We start from the raw sequence: 710 nt of genomic DNA on the forward strand, positions 1-710 counted from the left end.
CCCGCGGTTGCGGGGGGGGGGGGGGGGGGGACGAGCGCAGCCTCCGCCATTTTCACCCTAATACTGCCGCCTTCTCAAACAATTGTTTTCTTTCATGCCCTCGCCTCAGTTCTTAACGCGCCTCAGAGCAAGAGACTACTCTGCGCAGTTCTGTCGAATGCGTGCCCTCCCTCCCCCCCAAAAAGACTGCCCGACAAGCACCCACCCCGGCCTTATACCTCCCTGCCCAAAGATATCGTCCCGTTTTTCCCCTCCTAACCCCCCCAAACGCTCCCATGGCTCAACTCACGTCTCCGGCCCCGAGCGTCGCCCGCCTGCAAGGTCTCTCTGGTCTCCAGCAGCTGGACTCTGTTGTGTGACGCAGCCCCACCCGTATTTATACAGTTGTTGCCACACAGTCCCCGCCCTCCTAAACTGACGTGTCCATCCGCCTCCCAAAGAAGTCCCAAGTAAAAGACCACTATTGTGAACACTACTTGCCTTTCTCCAGTTCCAATTCCTCCTCCGCAAGGCAGGGGCTCCTGGAGTCTTGGTGTGGGACCTCAGACCCTTAAAAATCTGGAAATTTCTGGGGGCGCGGATGGATCTGAAGGTGCGGTGAAGCGGCCCGTAAAAAGAACGGGAAGTTCGGTATTGATTGGCGCAGCAGTAAGGACGGCGGCGTTGATTGGTTGACGCGGGGGGGGGAAGGTAGAGAAGGGCGGGGGGGG

The 710-nt window shown here is 58.9% G+C and overlaps 1 protein-coding gene across 2 annotated transcripts in view; it reads right to left on the bottom strand.

The window, feature by feature from the left end:
- Window positions 1-309, bottom strand: part of UBB (ubiquitin B) — a 1,584-nt gene extending 1,275 nt beyond the window's left edge. Inside the window, exon 1 of one of the 2 annotated variants that reach the window (XM_009882713.1) lies at window positions 290-309. The gene's annotated coding sequence lies outside the window, so the exon portion shown is untranslated. The remainder of the gene's footprint in view (window positions 1-289) is intronic. The other variant, XM_009882714.1, reaches the window with a different exon arrangement.
- Window positions 310-710: the final 401 nt, after the last annotated feature.

The sequence above is a fragment of the Charadrius vociferus genome, unplaced genomic scaffold (genome assembly GCF_000708025.1).
Source record: "Charadrius vociferus isolate BGI_N301 unplaced genomic scaffold, ASM70802v2 scaffold793, whole genome shotgun sequence".
In the NCBI taxonomy this organism is placed as follows: domain Eukaryota; kingdom Metazoa; phylum Chordata; class Aves; order Charadriiformes; family Charadriidae; genus Charadrius; species Charadrius vociferus.